Below are 19569 nucleotides of genomic sequence, written 5' to 3'. Positions count from 1 at the left end.
ATTCAATTAAGGAGTTAAACTAAGATTAAATGTACCTAACCTAACCTAACCGACAAAAAAAAAAAAAAAACTTACTATATAATCATTAAAACATGTATTATTTATATGATTATTGTTATCTCATAATTGAGTAAGGCTTCCTGTTTCTTGTTATATCATAATTGCAGAAGGCTTTGTATTTCAACTTACTGTGGATGAGGATCGGTTGACTTCTAATTGAGTGTCTATATTCCTTCTCAAGGGAATATTCTCACCATATGCTTCGTCTGAGTGCTTATCAATGGTTGTAGTGAGTTTCTTGTTATATCATAATTGCTTAAGACTTCCTATTTCAACTTAGCGTGGATGAGGATTGGTTGACTTTTATTATTTTTTAATTGAGTGCCTAGATTGCTTCTCAAGGGAATATGCTCACCATATACTTCGTCTAAGTGCTTATCAATGGTTGTACTAGGTTATGACTTTAATAAATTAAAAAAAATTGTGCCATGTGGCTCCTTGCACACCAATTTACTAATTCTAATTAGATGGGGAAATTAATATATAAGCAAATTTTATTTAGCAAAATGGTCCATTTTACAATAAGATGTGTAATGTTTTTTTTTCAAGTTAAATTAGATTCATGCCAGGTGGCTCCCCGCCCACCAATTTCCTAGGGATTTAAGATCATTCCAATTCTAATAAATTCATATTCTAATTAGATTTGGAAATTAATATATAAGCAAATTTTATTTAGCAAAATGGTCAATTTTACAATAAGATCTATAATACCTTTTTATTCTCAAGTTAAAGTTGACCCATAACCTTTTTATACATGGTTAATCAAGGAATTGTGTGCATTTCTTTGTATTGCAATAATTTTTTTTATTATATTTATGAAGCCTTCAGTTATATAACCTCATTAATATTTTTAATATGATTTTACTAATATATTTTTAAAATTTAACTTCTAATTTATTATTAGATTATTTTTATATTTTCCAGAGTAATAAAAATGACAATTGCCCAATAATGTCCCACAAGATTTGTTAAGAATTTAAATAGGTAGGTTAATACACAAGATTTGTTAAAAATTTAAATAGGTAGGTTAGTACAATATCTAGAATGGTTCTCAGTCTGTAATTCCATTATTATTTAATCCTAGCAGGAGTTAGAGAATTTGACAAAAATCTGCAATACCTTTAAATAACTTTTGAATCGGTGCAGGCATCTAACCATGTTTGAATTTGTGTTACCAGAACTTTTCAAAGGCCAAGTAAACAATTGAGCTGCAGATATGGAGTCACCAAAAGGCTTACTAAGTGCAGCTATTGAACTGGATGGTGACAAGAGAATGAGGTCATAATACTTTGAAAAGATTGGGCATCATAATCATTGCATCTTTGGATCACACCTTATTGTCAAACCATTCCATCATTGCAATCGTTTAACCCACAGATTTAAAAGAACATTGTTCCCTTTTATCAAAAGGGATCTGACAAATATCTCCATTTGCAAAATATTATGATTCTAAATATTTATGGAGGGGGAGTACCAACAGTCAAAACAAAATGTACATATCCATTTTTGTATAATCAAAAAAATATATATAAATATGTCATTTTTTATACAGATAATTGATTGTATATTTCATATATAGCAATTAAATTGGGTGGAGTAGGTCTAAAATTGTTTTAGTTTGGCAGTTTCTTTTTCTCAGATGTAAAGAAATAAGTTGACTGTCCAAAATCTTCTGGGATGTAAGAAATAGATTAAAAATTCAAAATCCAAACACATCCAGTAAAAATGAAAAATGAAAAACTACCATTTACAAATCTCTAACAAATAATTAAATATTAAAATTTGCAATCAACATAAATTCAATAGTTTTAATTATAAAAAAATTAAAACATCATAAAAATACTCCGAAAATCCAATAAAGACTATAAACACTGAAACACAATCCAACCAACCTATTATCTAGAAATTTATGAAAAGCAGCTTGAAAATTATTACTATCAGATTGATGAGAAGTGTTTGTTTCCATCACCATCCCATAAAAACTAAATATGTGTTGCTTTCAATAAAGAATATAAGTGAAGGTTTGTACTCAATCTGAAAAATTAGGCAGACAACATAATTGATTTCAGGAGATTACCTTTGATGTCTAATCAATAACATATAGATATAATCATAATGATATCAAGATTTATGACTAAGATACTCGGAAATGTTTAAAAAATCTGTAAATGTCTTTCATTTCCATGATGCAGTACGTGTTCAAATAAACACCATATCATATGAATAGAAAGCCTGCGTACCTGCTAGCCCTTCCATCTGGCCTTATTGTTTCTGTTATATGGCTATACTTGCATGTAACAGTCAAAGACATTTCAATCAGGACCTTATCAGAATTTGGAATGCTGATAAACTTCTCTGCCATTTTCTTTGGGATCCCATTTGCAGAATGTTGTCTGTCACCCCCTTCCCCATGATGTCTAAGTACAGAGACTTCGAAGATCTCTATACGATTATTTCTACTTACTCCACTTCAACAAACTGTAGACCAGTAGAAAAAGAGAAATCAATGGTGCAATCTATGAACAACGGTGGGAAGATGAGTTGGGCTGGTGCAAAAAGTCCATCATTGCAAGAGGATGATCAAGGTCCATTCTCAACAAAGAAGAGTTGAAGAGTTGCCATGATGAAAAAATACATGTATGGATTGAAAGGGCTAGGAGGAGTAAAATGAATTGTATGCTCAATACCCTAAAGTCTCTGTTACTTGAGGGTCTCAATTCAAAGGTAGTACTTGATGATTGTTGTCTGGAATAACAGTTGAAGACACTAATATAGGCCATGAGCTAAGCAAATGAGTTTAAAATAGATTTTCATGACTGTACAGACGTGCTAGATTCAGATTGCAGAATTGATAGATTCTTATCAAAGCTGATGTTCTAGATGTTCTAGACACTGAATTGCTGAAGTATTTCTTTCTCAAGTGGACAAAGGAAGAATTGTTGATAAGGCCATTGATTATATCAAGACCCTCCAAACTGCCTTGAAAGATTTGCAAGCCCAACAATCAGAATGTCTGAAAATTCTCTTGGTATTCACATCCTTCCTTCAGTTCCAGTAACATCATCACATCCAGGTCTATAGATTCTTGGATCCAAACTTTTGGGTGGCCAGGCTTTCATCACAATATGGGCCCCTGAGAAGACTGGTTTTCTGCCCAAATTATTTTCTATCATGGATGCCAATCAACTGGAGATTGTAAATTGCACCATAAACGCTGTTGGATCCAACATGGTGTATACCCTTTATGCTAAGGTAAGTAACAGTTCTGAACTTAACCGTGGAAATACTTTACTATCCTTTTACCAGCTACGATATTTGATACATTCTAGGAGCTATGTATACTGATAGTGTTATTTTCCAGAAATTCCTAATCGGATATGTATATTGATAGTGTTATTTTCCAGAAATTCCTAATCGGATTTTCTCTGTTATATATAGAACTACTTCCTGAAGTGTGCTTTATTTGATTTTTTTAGTCAAAAAACAATAACCAGCAAGTCACAGCCAAGGACTTGAGCTGTACCATAGATGAACTTAATACCACCATAGCTGGTCCTGAAGAACATACCTTACAAAAGGCTGGCAATAGATAATCTCTGTGGATATCCCAATCAATGGATTTCTACTCTAAGAGAAATGATTTATTTTTTTCTTTCATTTGTGCAATTTCTCTGCAAAATATATCCATTCCTAGGTTGGGATGCATACCTCAAACAAATTTTGACATTCGTTGCAGTTTTATGACACTTTGTGGCTGGGATGCATACCGATAAACTATAACCATTCCAAGGATGTGATGCATACTTCAAACTTCTGACATTGGTTTTCCTAAAAATCCAATGCAGTTTTATAATACTTTGTGGTGAGTAACTAGCAGATTCAGAACTTCAAGCCCCTGTAAGAGCATGGATGCCTATTAGTCTAATAAGCAGAGAGTTACTACAAATCTACATGAGAATCATTAATTTTTGTATTGAGCAATTATCTGTGTACCTCAGTGTGCTTTTCCACTGAGGTGAGAAAATATCTGAAGATTTGAACATAAATACAACATACAATCATAGCATTATATAAAAAAAAAACTACTTCACAGACTCAAACCAGATTGCTGGTAAAGCAGTTTAATGGACACTACTTTGGATCATCTATTTTGTAATTGGATACCCATTCAGAAAATATGTTAAGGTAATAAACGACATGGCACAATTATAAAATCCTGACACTAAGATTTTAAACTTTTTAGATAAACTATGACAATGAATAACATGGTTTGACAATAAGGTGTGATCCAAATATTCAATGATTATGATGCCCAATATTTTCAAAGTATTGTGACCTCAATCCTTCTACTATGATGTGCTTCCAATTCTGATTGTTGGGTTGGGTCTTGATGTAATCTATGGCCTCATCAACAATTTTTCCTTTGTCCATCTGAGAAACAAATATTTCAACAATTCAGTGTCTAGAAAATTAGGTTTGATAAGAAGCAATCAAAATCTAACATGTCTGTACAGACATAAAATCTATTTTATACTCGTTTTCTTAGCTCATGGCCTGTATTAGTGTCTTGAAATTTTATTCCAGACAGAAATCATCAAGTACTACCTTTGGATTGAGACCCTCAGGTAATAGAGACTCTAGAGTATTGAGCATACAATTCATTTTACTCCATTCATACACATTTCACATTCTAACATACAAAACGTATGACCATAACTTTCAAAACTGGTTACAAGGGCAATACCAGGAAATAAGAGGAAACAGGTAATAACAGAGAAAACAGGATAACAAAACAACCCAAACAAACGCATACCATCAGAGATCCAGCACTAATATAGAATCCGTAGTTGATTGAAAACTTGCTCCTCAGATGTCTCTTCATTTCTACATTCTGCATTCAGTAATTGGAACGATTAATCTAAAGCATACATAGTTTCCATCATCACCGGAGCATTGAATCATGACACATCTTCCAAAAATACAATAATACCCTGTGCCAACTACTTGCAGAAGAAGCTTATTCCATCTATCACTGATAATTTGAAGCGACCTAGTTGTGATATCCCCATCCTCAAAACCCTAACCCTAACCCTAATGGTTTAATTTTTAGAGGGTAGAAAAAAGAAAACCAGACGTCACAAGAGTCAAAAACTAGCTGAATAAATTAATAAAACAAGGAAAGCGAAGTAAATACAGAATAATTTTTTATTCATTAACTGTACCCGCGCATGGACTTCACGAGGAAGTTGTGGATCATTGGGTGGCCGCCTTGGATCCTTTTCTTCAGATAGAAGCCAACCAGTTCCTCTTCCGTTGGATGAAATCTGAAGCCCGGAAGATCCATCCTAATTATTCATTTGACGGTCTACAGAAGATCTGGATAAAATGATTATCAAAGTAAACTAATGACCTTGACTGTGGAGGATCTGAATCTGGCATCCTCGTTCATAATCCAGTCCGTCCTCTGTCCGTAAGGGGCTTTTCCTTCATAAAACACGAGAAATTTCTTCTGACCGATGCATTGAAGCTGCTCGTTGCGAATTGCCCTGTCTGAACCCGTGACCGCCTTGGATCTTTTTCTTCAGATAGAAGCCAACCAGTTCCTCTTCCGTTGGATGAAATCTGAAGCTTGGAAGATCCATTAAAAACTCTGCCTACAAAACCCTCACTAGGGATAAAAGCTCATCAAGCTCATGGAGTGGGATGCCCAAAGACACGGCCTGCTCAGCAAGATTTGAACCAGCAAGAAAAATTGTGCGAGATTTGAAGCAGCAAGAAAAATTGTGCGGAAAGAATATAATAAACTAACCTAAACTACATCCAACAGTCTGGAACATTTCAATCGTCTAACATCTAACATCTGATCGAATGATTCAAACAAGTACACTATGGCAATTGGGAGAGTTGATTTCAGAGGGAATGTCTTACAACATAAAAATGGTTATGCACGCAGTGTACTTTGATGTTAAAGGTGGTTAAAAGATGGTTATTTTAAGTGGTGTTAAAAAATATATCCCTAGATTTCGAAATGGGGAAAGGAAACTTTGAAGAAAATCAAAATGTGCTTTGAAAATAAGAATATTTTATGAGATAATTTATAAATAATTAATAGAAAATTTATTCAATAAAGTAATAATCTACTAAAATTATTTTAAATTTAGATTTACTAAGTGTCAAGAGGGATTAAATTCACAGTTCACTTGGATCTACTCGGCTACTCTTGTATTCTATAATGAATTTCCTCATATATTTAAATAGGCTTCATCATAACAAATACCATGGACTTGTAAGTTATGATAATTTTACAGTTTACTTTAGCTTTATAATTTTGTAGTTAAAATTATAATTATAATTATTAGTTTTATTTTATTTTTTTAATAATATTAATTATCGAGATATAATTTCTTATTTATTTTATTTTATTTTTAGCCAAATAACATATTTATATTACAAAATCACTACCCTATTAAGCTAGAGAATTGTAAAACAAGTACATTAATACTCTTACACAATTATAATCCTTTTAATGACATCTTTCATAATATATTATTTCTTCACAACTCAACATAGCTCTTCTATTTTATATCTTGAAGTAAAGGCATTCTGTTCTTAAACTTCGTTGTGACTTTAATACTTACATATTGGTTCTCTGGCTAATTATATTGTAACTTTATACATTTATCAATAAAATAGTCTTCTACAGTTATTATTTTATCAACCATATAAATATATATTTATAACTATAGTTATTATTTTTTCAACCATATGAATATATATTTATCATAACTATTGATGTTAAATGTATTATGCCTTCCTAGGTTTTATATAACTAATGAAACCCTTTAATAACTTATATATGTCCATAAAGTTCAACGGTGGAACCCAATCCAATTATTTTAGCAGGGAGCATACTAATCCCAACCTCCTACCTCTGACCTTAGTCGTGTGGTTGGGTCGTTTATTAAACTTGGAAAAAGTGCTTTAATCCTAAATATGACCTCTGAACCTACTCATATGGTCAGGTCGTTTAATAAAATTGATGAAAAATGCTTTAATATTGATCCCCACCTCCAACCTTGATAGCATTACGGTACATGACAATAGTTACCAATGTATTAATCCGTCTCAACCACATTATATCATCACGTAAGAATATTTATTTTATATGATTCAACTAGGCACTTCTCAAACCTTCAACCTAATTCAATCTTCTTCATGTGTTGATAAATTGATGTGCCACGGTAATAAATGGAAACCCTAACATCTACATAGGTGATCTAACCGTACTTATCAATGGTTCCAAAACATTTAGGGTTTTTATGAAACATAAAGACTATTCTCAGTGATCATTATGTTTATGTGTCAATAAAAATTTGCAAGTTTTGTAACACGACCATGTCTCGTAGTTATACACCTTGTTCTGTGTTGCTTGGTGCACATTTGTTTTTTTGTTATTAATTTTTGTTATTAACCATTATTTCCTCTAGGCATTCTCAATTTTTGACTTAAGCGTCTAGAATGCACTCTCTTACAACAATGTAGGGTTTTCCACCTTCAAGGTGAGTTCTCTTCGCTTTTACAGGTTTACATCTTAAAATATAAGCTTATATTTTCCTTCTATGAATGTCCTTTAAGGAGTAATTGGTTACATGATTATGTGATTAATTGGTTTCCTTTTTATTTGCATCTACAGTCATAGTTTAGCTAGTTGATGTTCTCTTTTCACTTGTGGGTTATTTTAACCCTCTCCTCATTGGTATTGGCCATAACTTGGCATTGTTTTAAGAGATCAGCGGTCACAAATCATCAACTAACTGGTAACTTATGAAACCCTAACCACTAAATCCTTCCTAGAAGTTATAATTTCATAATTTGTATTATTACAGTTCGACAATTCGATTAGGTTAATTTTTCTTCGTGAACTAACTCTCTTTGCCTCGACTTTAACATGTATTTACTATTACATTCCAGGTATTCCTCTTCCAAGTCATTTCTACTTATCCTAAACTATCAACCATGAAATACATTCCAAAATTTGTCAAGAATTTCACATTCTGCATAATAGTTTCCACATTTTCACTAGAAATTTCTCCAAGGTAATCTTCTGAGGTAAAGCCTTTGTGTCAATCTTGGTCTATGCTATGAATTTTCAAAGTACAACTTTCGGGTATTTAAATCCTATTCGTTTGGCATCATTTGCAATTTATCTGGAATGCATACTCATTGGAGAAGCTACCGAAACCCCAAATTTTCAAGTTGTTAGTAATCTGTTGAGCTACTTTTCAATTTTTAGGTAAAGTTCTTATAGTTTCCTTTTGAGAATCTAATTATGACCTTTTCAGTATTGGGTCACAATTTTTCTTTATTAGTTACTATTTTTCATTGTGATATATTTATATTTTTTTCTTCTAGCCCTAAACACCCCATGACCACATACTAGCTTTTGCTTCTACCTTTTATTCAATGGCTCGACTTTATTAATTTATACTTGAGTTCAAATGTTATAATTTCATACCCTAACCCTTAGGGCTTGCGGGGTATTTTTTTTCCTTGTTTCTTCATGTAAATAATTCTTGAGTATATATCTTGATATTCATATAATATAAATACCTTCTTCTTGTATAAAGTTTTATTGTATATATATTTGGTTTACATTATCTAGATGTTAATACTATTACCTATATATATATATATATATATAGATATAGCTAATTTTACTTCTTTAGTGTGTTGGAAATACTAAGGGGGGGGGTGAATCAATATTTCTTTTTCCGACTATTGTTTTACCAGTTAAACATATATGTTCTGAGCACAAGATGAACAACAAGAATAAATGCTTTTATTAATATAATTTTTGTAGTAAAATAGATACAATGTATAGATGGTTGCAATCGGTTTCCAAGCACCAACTTGGACTTTTGTGAGGCTCCAACCTCTAGAGCTCCAACTCTATCTCGCCAAACACCAACTTGGACTTAGGAGCACCAACTCCCAAGGACTTCAATCCTTCCTGTTCCTAAGACACCAGTCCACAAGACTCCTATCCTTCCTATCTCTGAGGCACCAAATCTCAAAGACTCCAATCCCTCTTACTTCTGAGGCATCAACCCCAAGGACTCCTATCCTTCTTACTTCTGAGGCACCAGCCCCAAGGGTTCCAACCCAATCTTGTCAAGGCACATTTGATAGTAATGTTCTACTCTCACAACTCTTCTCTACTGAGTTCTGTCTGTTTATAGCTTCACTGTAGTCTCCATGCTACAACATCAATGACAACTAATCTTCTTATGAAGAAGTCTTTACAACTCTCCATACTGTCCACCCAGAGTCTCCAATAGCCTTTGTGCTCTCTAATAATGTCTTCACACAGCTTTAGTTAGTCTACTATTAGCTGCACTAAGCTCTGTATAAAGAACAACTTTCTGTTCAAGCTTATGTTCTCATTGTCACAGTGAATGCTTCAACATTACTGTTTCTCTGTTGGCTGCTTCTCCCCTTCGATTGCCTACTATCCAGTTGGTCTTTCGTCCCTCTTTCTGTTCTGCTACACCTCTTTCTGGTTTGCTGGAGCCTCTTTTTGTTCTGTTGGAGCCTCTTTTTGTTCTACTAGATCCTCACACGAACTCTATTTCCTCCATCTATTCGAGCATTCCAATATTCACAGGACACGTTCAGTCATGAGAGAGGTCCAAAAACACATAGAAAAGCTTATTACAAGTTAAAACCTGTAACAGTGCTCCTTTCATCAATAATTATTTGACATACACAAGGATTTATAGTGTAACGGACATGCCACATTCCTATCGCAATCACAATCGGCTTGATTCGGCCTCCTGAACCATCGTTTGGGCCTTCTTAACTATCGAGTGCATTTTATAGTGCATTTTTGCCTTCAAACTGCGCAGAAGCCAAAATTCAAATACAGAGGAATTTAGATCGAAAACAGGCAAAAAACTAAAGGGAAGACTTCAAGAATCCATACACCCGCATCTATACTGTATCGGGTCCGCCATATGATCACAATCGGCACTCAAGGCTTCTGGGGGTCCTTTAGACATCGAGACCATGGCATCACTAATGGCCGACGACCGATCCTCCACTAGACGCGATATTATATTAAGCCCGTCTATAATGTTGCATCGGGTCCGGTCTTGCAATCGCAATCGGTGCTTGCCCTTGGTGGAGGTCCGATGCGATATCGCTAATCGCTATCGGCTATTGCAATAGGTCGCTTAACACTTTATGACTTCTACTCCCAAAGTGCCGATGTGACGATCGACAATCGCAAATCGCAAAGGTTCAGGGCTTGACGTTAACGTAGGCCATTCTCTTATAGTGATGCGATAATATGTGCGAGACCTGATAGGACTCAACACTCCCGTGCATAAAATTTCAAGTCCACTTTCTTGAATCAGCTAAGTGTTTAGCGTGATTTCTCTGTGTAAAAAGCATTCGATGATAAACAAGTAAATACACAGAGGCGATGCTATATGGGTTCTACAGCCCGATAGCGTTAACACTTCCGCCTCCGATAGAGTATTCTTTGCACACATATATAAACTCTGCCTTTCTGCTCCGATAGTGTATTTGTCGTATATGCATAGTTTTTGGCCGCCGATAGTGTTAATGCCTCCTTTGCTCCTCTAATAGCTCCCGATAGTGTTATCTGTGGATATATGGCTCCCGATAGCTATGTATGCTGTGTCCCATGGCTCTGTTTGCACCTCTGTTTGCTCTATCGTTGTGTCCTCTGCTCTTCCTCTATGCTCCTTTGATCAGTCTTCCTTTGGATTCCGAACCTTTGGCATATATTACTTCTCCTGTAGCTCTGATAGGCTCTGTTTATGCTCTGTTTGCTCCTCTGTTTGCTCTGTTATTCTTTGGCATATATATGGCTCCTCTGGCTTGGCAGTGTCTTTCAAAAAACCTCCTTGCATATATGAATGCCTCTCTTGCTCTGATATCCTATAATATTCTTTGATATGCCTCCTTTGGTAGCTCCTCTTGCTTATGGCTTGCCTATCCTGATGGCCTTGCTCCTGTCTCTCCATGGATCTCCTTGGTTTCCCCTTAGCTTCATGTCATCCTCTAGTGTCTAAAATATTGCCATATTGACATCAATGACAACCTAGGTCAACATTCTCCCCCTTTGTTATTGATGGCAATATTCTTCTTCTCTCCCCCTTTGGCATCAATGGAAAAGGAGTGATTTGGGACTCCCCCTATCAAACTGCTTCTGTTCTTCATGAATGGTAGATCTTCATGGGTCTGTGACTCCCTCTATCGTAGTGCTCTTCTTCTTTTTAATCAAGATAGAAGGATTGATGTTTTGTCATCAATTTGCACATTATTCCCTCTTCATGTCTCTAAACTGCTTTATCATGACTTCAACAATGCTTAAAGATGCTCTACTTTAATGATTTCATTAATATTGCACATAGCCATACACCAAGTGTTAAAGTCCAGACTTTTATGCTTCAATCCATATTGTTGTCTCCATAGGTAAAATTGAGAGGCCTTCATAGTCCAAATCAAGAGAAAATGCCCCTGAGATTGTCTTTCTTGCTATCTTTCTTCAGATCTGAGTTCCTTTGTGTCTCTATGCTTCTCCTTAAGTTACTGTCATCTAGTATTCAATCATCATTGCATTTGAACAAAATTGTGAGGGGTTGTTCCTTACTGTTGCTATATTTCTTAAGTGATCTGTATCAGCTTAAGTTATGCTTGACTGCACAACATTCTCCTTTCTATGAGCCATCTTTTCCTTGTGTTCTTGTACATGTCTCTGCATGTTATTTCTGCTAGCAGATTTAGATATACAATCTGTGACTGTCTTTTAAAATCATTCTGTTGATTTGCATATATTTGCAATGCTTCAGTTTGTTATATGCTTACAGCTGCTCTTACTTCAAAATCCATTCCAGATGTATCTGTTTGTTTGAATACTGACTCTATTAGTGTCCAAAATTTATCTGTTCTCATATTAAATCCCTGAGTTAAGACATAAACTTCTATGATAACAACACCATGGTTGTTTGCCCTATTTTCTCTAGCATTAGATGACTTTCTCTATTGCTTCAAAAACTACTTAGTGATTAAGTGGAAAGAATCTTTAACAACAGTCCAAAGAATGGTTACAGGATCATATTCTTCAATGGAGTACTCCTGAGAAATGATCTTCATCAAAGAATGATAGTTAGTATAGCTCAACAAGGATTTCATAAGGACCCTTTCACTAATAGCTTTAGCAATAATGATCAAGAATCACAGGCTCCCCCTAACTGTATGCATCATCTCTTTTGGTAGAGTCTTCTCATAAAATGCTTAGATTGTCAAAATTTAGGCCAATGACATATGTTGTTGGCTGGAGAGCTCAAGGGACTTTCGGATTGTATTTCCTTCCTTCTCCATACTTGTGTAACTTTCTTCTTTTGCATGGTTATAGGTTGTGTAAGAGCCCAAGTTAAGTTACAGTCACGTGCCATATGACCAATGTTATGACACTTGAAGCATTCTGCATTGTTCATGAATAAGAATTCATGTTTTCTTCCTGCAAAATTGTTTCTTGGAGATTGTTGGGGATTATAATATATATCTCTATGAGATGATTGGGGACCATAAAATCTATCTTTATGATATGCTTTATAGTCTTTTTCCATGTGACCAAAGTTTGTATAAGAATAAAAATAACCAAAAAATGAACTTTGGTACCTGGGAGATGGAGGTTTCCTTGATGTACTTCTAAAGCCTTTCTGCCTTGACATCCTTTGATGATAACCATTTCCTCCCGCATCTTTGACATCATCTATATTTCTTCTTGGAGCAGGATTTCTTCTATTGTAGCCTTGATTTTTCTCCTTGCCTTTGCTGGAACTGGGAGCATCACCATTTCTTTCTGGCTTCTTCACATCTCTTTTGTTTAAAGCATTTTCATTCTTGTTTGAGGATTCACCTACATACCCGAGACTTGATTTATCAGATGGGAATCTGTGATAGATGAGCATGTCATCCAAGGCTTGAGAGCTCTTCAAGATTTTGTTCATCCCTTCAACCTTTGTTCTGAGGAAGACAATCTCTTCTTCCAATCTTTCACACTCATTATTCTTCTTAGCAAGTTGTTTCTCAGTTTCTTCCTTGATATGAGTAGCTTCATCTGCTTCTATTTTAAGGGAGATGATATTTGACTTTATTTTGAAGATTTCTTTATTCTTCACTTGACTGCTCTCCATTTCTTCCTTGATCCTTGTAGCTTTACATGTTTCAGCCTTGAAAAACTTGATGTTAGATTTTAATTTGAATATTTCTTCATCCTTTGCTTTTAGTTGACAGATCATGGTGTTTCTTTCCTTTCCTGCTTCATCAACCTGTCCTTCTATGACTTCCAATGCTTCCATGGTCTTTTCAGCTCCTTGTGCTTGTTTCCTTGCTTCTTGTAGTTGAGACTTGAGAGAGGAGACCTCTACCTTGTACTGACCAATCTCTTCTTCAAGTTTGTTCAAGCTCTTGTGCCTTTTTTCAAGTTGACTTGACAAGGTATCTTCCTACTTATTTGCTTTATTCAATTGATTTGTCATGGATATGACTTCTTCATGATGCTTTCTTTTGCTTTGATGAAATTCCTTCTTAAGCTTGGCAAGCTCTTCATCCCTTTCTTGTACTTGAAGCTTGATGAGGTCAACTTTCTTCCTTGTTTGATCTTGGTCACCAACTGGAGCTATCTTCTTAAGTTTCTCATTTTCCTTTTTCAAATTGTTAATCTCTTCCATGGCAGTCATAAGTTGAGCGAGGAGTTCTTCCACACGATCTTTTTCATTATCTTATTCTTCTAGGTTTGTTTTAGCCTTGATGTCATCATTCTCATGTTCAGCTTCTATGATGGGTTCTGGATTTCTTTCCAGATTTCCATCATCTTCTTGACTGATGGTCATGGTCAATGCACCTTTTGAGTGAAGGTCATGAAGTATGTCCCATATACCCTTTGCTAATGAATATTTTCCTAGATTGTTCTTTACAGAATTAGGTAGCCCATTCAAGATTGACTTCATTGCTTTTGCATTGTACTCCTTGGATTCTTCATCCATATTGCTATCATCAATCACTGATTTCTATATTTCAATGCCTTGAGTCGGTAAGAAATTCCTCATTCTTGCTTCCCATATATTAAAGTTCCCATTGAGCCTTGGAACCTCCTCAAATTGATTGTCTTCTATTTTAGTAGTAGAGGGAGACACATCCTTAGGAAGATTGGAGACTTTCTTCCTTGACTTCGCCATTTGTGTTCTGAAGATCAACCTTCAAGCTATTAGGTTTTGAAAGAAGGTACTGGCTCTGATACCAATTGTTGGAAATACTGGGGGGGGGGTGAATCAATATTTATTTTTCCTACTATTGTTTTACCAGTTAAACATATATGTTCAGAGCACAAGATGAGAAACAAGAATAAATGATTTTATTAATATAATTTTTGCAGTAAAGTAGATACAATACATAGATGGTTGCAATTGGTTGCAAGCACCAACTTGGACTTTTGTGAGGCTCCAACCTCTAGAGCTCCAACTCTATCTCACCAAGCACCAACTTGGACTTAGAAGCACCAACTTCCAAGGACTTCAATCCTTCCTGTTCCTGAGACACTAGTCCACAAGACTCCTATCCTTCTTATCTCTGAGGCACCAAAACCCAAAGACTCCAATACCTCTTACTTTTGAGGCATCAACCCCAAGGACTCCTATCCTTCTTGCTTCTGAGGCATTGTTGGGTCCCTATAATACTAGTGATTACCCCATTACTATTGTAGTTGCATCCATTATTAATATTGTTGTGCCCCTATTATCCCCATATTGTTATTACTGTGCCCCAAAGAATCCCTCTATTGTTATTTTTGTGGCTTTATATTATTATTGTTAGGTTGGCTGGGTTATATTGTGACTCCTTAGACTCCTATATATAGAAAGGAGGCTTTTTCATTTGAATCATCCAAGAATTGTTCATTTATTTAACGTAAAGGAGGTTGCCCCCTCGAAGAGGCTGAATTCTAAGGCATTGATCTATCTTTTCTTGAGCTGGTTTCATAACATTTGGTATTAGAGCTTTGGATTCTAGGGTTTTGCTACTCCAAATAGGTCATCGAGGCATTTTCTCTATAACTTTTTTTCTGCGACGTTTCAGATGCAAAAAAAAACCCATTTGAGAAGACATCGCGCTGAACCTCGGGTCCGAATTTCAGGGCTTTTCGCGCTATATTTTCGGAGATATGATCTGAGGAAGTTGGTCTTTTTGCAGACTCCTGAATTACGTTCCAAACAGGTGACCTGGGGAAAATTGTCATAACTTTCTCTTTGAGAATCGATTGAAATTTCGTAAGAAGCTATAGAAAGAGGACAGACTGTAGTTTCTTGTAGATATTTTTCAGAGCCAAAGGTCGTAACAGTGACTCGTGGCACGTCGTACAAGTTCACTCTATTGAACTAGTCTATAATCAAGTCACTGTGGGAGATTTTGCATAACTCTTCCTTGGAGAATCCAATTTGGTTCAGATTGGTGGCATTGGAAAGAGGACACAGAGGGATACTACAGGTTGCAATTTCAAAACTGAATGATCAAAACAGAGATACATCAGAGGCAATATCGAGCTCCTACAAAGTGAAAAAAGGTGTGTAGATTTTTTTAAATTTTTGCTTAAGCTTGGTTTGAAAATTTATTTTGAAGGAATTCAAAGGGCATTGTAGAGCATTATTATTGGTAATTGATGCCCCTAGGAAATAAAATGCAAACACCTAGTAAGCAACCTGAAAGCTCTAGCATGACTCATGAAGAAGAGGAAGAAATGATACATGATATATCAAAATTACAAGAACAAGTGCAACAAATGTCACTCTCACAAAAGCTTACAGAAGCTAAGACAAATGGCATGGAATCTAAGATAAATGGCGTGGAAGTTAAGATGGATTATTTGAAGAGAGACATGGTGGATTTGAAGACAGATTTGAAGACAGACATGGCAGGTTTGAAGACAGATTTGACAAATTTTCTACAAGAAATACTTACTAATGGTGAAAAGGTAGTAAAGGAAACTCATGATGTGAACAAAAGAAATGTTAATCATGATTTCTTAGACTCTAATGTGGGATCGAAGACCCATCATATTCCAAAAATCAATATGAGGAAGTTTGATAGCAAAGATCCCGCAACATGGATATTACAGATGGAGCAATTTTTTGATCTCAATAATGTGCAAAACACACAAAAGGTACGTATTGAAACTCTATATTTGGAACCAAATCAGTTTTTATGGTATCAATGACTTTGCTCTCGTAAACAAATTATCACTTGGGCAATTTTTATGGAAGAATTGACAGCACATTATGAGGATATAAAAAGCAACACTTTTTTTAGCCAATTGATAAGTCTCAAACAAAAAGGTTCAATAATGGAGCACATTGAGGAGTTCCAAAAATTGAACATAAGGGTAAAAAATATTCCAGAGGAGCATAGGATTGATGTGCTCATAGGGAATTTAAAGGATAATATCCAACATGATGTTCACCTTTGGGAACCTGATTCATTAGAGAAGGCATTCAGGTTAGCAAGAAAAATGGAAAGCAAAATTATGGCAACTAGGAAGCATACCACTCACAACTATAAAGATGGAAGTGTTGTTGCTCCTAGTCTTCCACAACCTATAAGGTTGACACCAAAACAATTGGAAGAAAAAAGAGCAAAAGGGCTTTGTTACAGTTGTGATAGCAAATACACTAAAGGTCATAAGTGTGCTGAGAAGAAATTATTCTACATAGATTGCAAAGATGAAGAAGAAAAGGAGCAAGAAAGGTCAAAAGAAGAGGATATACTCCAGGAACAAAGCCTAGATCAAGAAGAAATGAATCCGACCATATATTGTAATGCATTGGCGGGAATTACCACTCCTTAAACCATCAAGATAGAAGGACAAATCAAGAAGAAAAAGGTAATAGTGTTGATTGATTCAGGAAGTACCCACAATTTTATTCATTGTAAGGTAGCAAAAGAATTGAATTGCTTCTTATATCCAGCACCAGAGTGTCAAGTGATGGTTGCAAATGGAGGAACAATAAATTTCTCTGGAAAGTGCCATAATATCAAGATATCGATGGGAGAATATGTATTGAATAGCCCAATGCTTTCCATTCCAATGGGAGGTGCTGATGTTGTATTAGGAGTCCAATGGCTACAATCCTTGGGTACAATAGCTTTTAATTTTCAAGAGCTTATCATGAAATTTTCTGTGGAAGGAAAGGAAGTTGAATTAAGGGGTATTGCAGGGAAACCGGGAAAGATAATCAGCTCTAACGGTATGACAAAGCTTCTAAAAAAGGAACAAAGAGGTGTAATTGCACAATTATGTTCGCTAGATGTTTCCACATTGCAATCATCTATTTCTCCAGATCTCCAAAAAGTCTTGGACAATCATTCCAAGGTATTTGAGACTCCCAAAGGTTTCCCACCTATTCTTGATCATGATCATGCTATTCATCTGATTCCAGGAAGTGTTCCTCCAAACATCAAGTCGTACAGATATCCCTATGCCCAAAAGAGTGAAATTGAACGTATGGTTGCAGAAATGCTAGAGGCTAGTATAATTCAACTGAGTCAAAGTTCTTTCTCTACTCCAGTAGTATTAGTGCATAAGAAGGATGGATCATGGCGCATGTGTCCGGATTATAGGGAGCTCAAAAAGCTCACTATTAAAGATAAGTTTCCCATTCTCGTCATTGATGAATTACTGGATGAATTGCATCGATCAATTTACTTCACCAAGTTGGTTCTTCGTTCAGGATATCATCAAATTAGAATGAAGACTGAAGACATTCCGAAAACAACATTTAGAACTCATGAGGGTCATTATGAATTTTTGGTCATGCCTTTTGGCCTTACCAATGCACCTTCAACATTTCAAGGTTTGATGAATTCCATTTTCAAACCATTCCTTAGAAAATTAGTGTTAGTATTTTTTGATGATATACTAGTCTACAGCAAGTCTTGGAAGGATCATGCTGAACATGTTGACAGGGTGCTACAACTATTGGAGGAAAAACAATTATATGCAAAAAGATCCAAATGTTTCTTTGGAGTACAAGAGGTGGAATATCTGGGTCATATTGTATCTCACGAAGGAGTTAAGGTAAACCCTAGCAAAATTAAAGGCATTAAGGAATGGAAAATCCCTACATCCATAAAGCATCTGCGAGGATTTCTCGGGTTGACAGGGTATTATCGCAAGTTTGTTAAGAATTATGGGAGAATAGCAGCACCTCTAACAACATTATTGAAGAAAGATGCATTTTCATGGACTCTAGAAGCAACAAAGGCCTTCGAGCATCTTAAAGAGGCAATGTGCCAAGCACCGGTCTTAGCTACACCGGACTTCACAAAAACCTTTATTGTGGAATGTGATGCTTTAGGAAATGGAATTGGTGTTGTTTTAATGCAAGATGAAAGACCCATTGCTTTTGAAAGTCGTCCAATCAAGGGAAAGTTTTTACACAAAGCTATTTATGAGAAGGAAATGTTGGCAATACTCCATGCACTTAAGAAATGGCGACCCTACCTAATGGGAAGACACTTCAAGGTAAAAACTGATCATGATAGCCTTAAATACTTTTTAGAACAAAGATTATCATCTGAAGAGCAACACAAGTGGGTCACAAAGATGTTGGGTTATGACTTTGAAATCATATACAAAAAATGGAAGCAAAATGTGGTGGCAGATGCACTCTCAAGAAAGGATGAGGATGTGGAAGCATTGTTGTGCGCCATTTCTATTATCCAACCAGATTGGATAAATGAAGCAAGGGAGGAATGGAAGAATGACGAAGTAGTGTGGACACTTATTTGAAAGTTACAACAAGATTCCAGTACATCTAATACATTTGGCTGGAAAAATGATTCTTTGTGGTACAAAGATCGTTTATACCTCTGTAAGAATTCCCAACTAAAGCAAAAGATTCTTATGGAATTGCACACTTCTCCCTTAGGAGGGCACTCAGGATTTTTAAAAACTTACCACAAGGTTAAGAAGGATTTTTTTTTTTGGGATGGCCTTAAATCGGATATTAAAAAATTTGTGGTGGAATGTTTGGTTTGCCAACAAAATAAAGTTGAAACAATTAAGACACCGAGTCTATTACTACCTTTATCCATTCCAGGCCAATGTTGGGAGGAGGTTTCAATGGATTTTATCATAGGTTTACCCAAATCTGAGGGAAAGAGTGTCATCATGGTGGTAGTTGACAGACTTACCAAGTATGCACACTTTTGTGCATTATCACATCCATTTAAAGCTAATATAGTTTCTACTGCATTTATGGAAACAATTCAAAAGCTACATGGAAACCCAAAGATTATTGTAAGTGACAGAGATCCCATTTTCACTGGAAATTTTTGGGACAAAATTATTTTCTTGTCTTGGTACTCAGTTAGCTCATAGCTCATCTTATCATCCTCAATCTGATGGGCAAACTGAGATAGTAA

At 35.5% G+C, this 19569-nt stretch overlaps 1 pseudogene; it reads left to right on the top strand.

The window, feature by feature from the left end:
• The first annotated feature begins 2446 nt into the window (after window positions 1-2446).
• Window positions 2447-3653, top strand: LOC149233969 (transcription factor ABORTED MICROSPORES-like; annotated as a pseudogene).
• Window positions 3654-19569: the final 15916 nt, after the last annotated feature.

The sequence above is a fragment of the Pinus tabuliformis genome, chromosome 8 (genome assembly GCF_031772625.1).
Source record: "Pinus tabuliformis cultivar Carrire ecotype Pingquan chromosome 8, CPIR1, whole genome shotgun sequence".
Lineage (NCBI taxonomy): Eukaryota > Viridiplantae > Streptophyta > Pinopsida > Pinales > Pinaceae > Pinus > Pinus tabuliformis.
Note: the sequence above shows the minus strand (reverse complement) of the source record. Positions and strands in the feature narration are given on the sequence as shown.